Source organism: Penaeus vannamei, chromosome 18, assembly GCF_042767895.1.
Source record: "Penaeus vannamei isolate JL-2024 chromosome 18, ASM4276789v1, whole genome shotgun sequence".
NCBI lineage: Eukaryota > Metazoa > Arthropoda > Malacostraca > Decapoda > Penaeidae > Penaeus > Penaeus vannamei.
The window spans coordinates 29,910,943-29,913,442 of record NC_091566.1 but is presented as its reverse complement, the minus strand read 5'-3'; the positions used below and the strand labels follow the sequence as shown (position 1 = coordinate 29,913,442).

The 2,500-nt window shown below is 62.5% G+C and overlaps 1 protein-coding gene across 1 annotated transcript in view; it reads left to right on the top strand.

Moving 5' to 3' along the window:
- LOC113816350 (insulin-like growth factor-binding protein 7) overlaps positions 1 to 2,500 on the top strand; it is an 11,347-nt gene that overhangs the window by 7,961 nt on the left and 886 nt on the right. The window lies entirely within an intron of this gene.

The following is a 2,500-nucleotide window of genomic DNA, read 5'->3' as shown; positions in this document are numbered from 1 at the left end:
GGATGGAGGGAGGGGGAGAGTGGGAGAGGGAAGCAGAGAGAGATGGAGGGAGGGGGAGAGTGGGAGAGGGAAGTAGAGAGGGATGGAGGGAGGGGGAGAGTGGGAGAGGGAAGTAGAGAGGGATGGAGGGAGGGGAGAGTGGGAGAGGGAAGTAGAGACGGATGGAGGGAGGGGGAGAGTGGGAGAGGGAAGTAGAGAGGGGGAGAGTGGGGGAGGGAAGTAGAGAGGGATGGAGGGAGGGGGAGAGTGGGAGAGGGAAGTAGAGAGGGATGGAGGGAGGGGGAGAGTGGGAGAGGGAAGTAGAGAGGGATGGAGGGAGGGGGAGAGTGGAAGAGGAAAGTAGAGAGGGATGGATGGAGGGGGAGAGTGGGAGTGGGAAGTAGAGAGGGATGGATGGAGGGGGAGAGTGGGAGAGGGAAGTAGAGAGGGATGGAGGGAGGGGGAGAGTGGGAGAGGGAAGTAGAGAGGGATGGAGGGAGGGGAGAGTGGGAGAGGGATGGAGGGAGGGGAGAGTGGAAGAGGAAAGTAGAGAGGGATGGAGGGAGGGGGAGAGTGGGAGAGGGAAGTAGAGAGGGATGGAGGAGGGGGAGAATGGGAGAGGGAAGTAGAGAGGGATGGAGGGAGTGGGAGAGGGAAGTAGAGAGGGATGGAGGGAGGGGGAGAGTGGGAGAGGGAAGTAGAGAGGGATGGAGGGAGGGGAGAGTGGGAGAGGGAAGTAGAGAGGGGAGAGTGGGAGAGGGAAGTAGAGAGGGATGGAGGGAGGGGAGAGTGGGAGAGAGGAAGTAGAGAGGGATGGAAGGAGGGGAGAGTGGGAGATGGAAGTAGAGAGAGATGGAGGGAGGGGGAGAGTGGGAGAAGGAAGTAGAGAGGGGGAGAGTGGGAGGAGGAAGTAGAGAGGGATGGAGGGAGGGGGAGAGTGGGAGAAGGAAGTAGAGAGGGATGGAGGGAGGGGGAGAGTGGGAGAGAGAAGTATAGAGGGATGGAGGGAGGGGAGAGTGGGAGAGGGAAGTAGAGAGGGATGAAGGGAGGGGGAGAGAGAAGTAGAGAGGGATGGAGGGAGGGGGAGAGTGGGAGAGGAAGTAGAGAGGGATGGAGGGAGGGGGAGAGTGGGAGAAGGAAGTAGAGTGGGATGGGAGGGGGGAGGTGGGAGAGGGAAGTATAGAGGGATGGAGGGAGGGGGAGAGTGGGAGAGGGCAGTATAGAGGGATGGAGGGAGAGGGAGAGTGGGAGAGGGAAGTAGAGAGAGATGGAGGGAGGGGGAGAGTGGGAGAGGGAAGCAGAGAGGGATGGAGGAAGGGGGAGAGTGGGAGAGGGAAGTAGAGAGGGATGGAGGGAGGGGGAGAGTGGGAGAGGGAAGTAGAGAGGGATGGAGGGAGGGGGAGAGTGGGAGAGGGAAGTAGAGAGGGATGGAGGGAGGGGGAGAGTGGGAGAGGGATGGAGGGAGGGGAGAGTGGGAGGGAGTAGAGAGGTATGGAGGGAGGGGGGAGTGGGAGAGGGAAGTAGAGAGGTATGGAGGGAGGGGAGAGAGGGAGAGGGAAGTTGAGGGATGGAGGGAGGGGGAGAGTGGGAGAGGGAAGTAGAGAGGGATGGAGGGAGGGGGAGAGTGGGAGAGGGATGGAGGGAGGGGGAGAGTGGGAGAGGGATGGAGGGAGGGGGAGAGTGGGAGAGGGATGGAGGGAGGGGGAGAGTGGGAGAGGGATGGAGGGAAGGAGGAAGTGGGAGAGGGATGGAGGGAAGGAGGGAGTGGGAGAGGGATGGATGGAGTGGGTGAGGGATGGAGGGATGGAGGGAGTGGGTGAGGGATGGAGGGAGTGGGAGAGGGATGGAGGGAGGGGAGTGTGGGAGAGGGAAGTAGAGAGGATGGAGGAAGAGGGAGAGTGGGAGAGGGATGGAGGGAGGGGGAGAGTGGAGAGGGATGGAGGGAGGGGAGAGTGGGAGAGGGATGGAGGGAGGGGGAGAGTGGGAGAGGGATGGAGGGGAGGGGGAGAGTGGGAGAGGGATGGAGGGTGAGGGAGAGTGGGAGAGGGATGGAGGGAGGGGGAGAGTGGGGAGAGGGATGGAGGGAGGGGAGAGTGGGAGAGGGATGGAGGGAGGGGAGAGTGGGGAGAGGGATGGAGGGAGGGGGAGAGTGGGAGAGGGATGGAGGGAGGGGGAGAGTGGGAGAGGGATGGAGGGAGGGGGAGAGTGGGAGAGGGATGGAGGGAGGGGGAGAGTGGAGAGGGATGGAGGGAGGGGGAGAGTGGGAGAGAGATGGAGGGAGGGGGAGAGTGGGAGAGGATGGAGGGAGGGGGAGAGTGGGAGAGGGATGGAGGGAGGGGGAGAGTGGAGAGAGGGGAGTAGAGTGGTATGGAGGGAGGGGGAGAGTGGGAGAGGGAAGTAGAGAGGGATGGAGGGAGGGGGAGAGTGAGAGAGGGAGAGTATAGAGGGATGGAGGGAGAGGGAGAGAGAGAGGGGGAGAGTGGGAGAGGGAAGTAGAGTGGATGGAGGGAGGGGGAGAGTG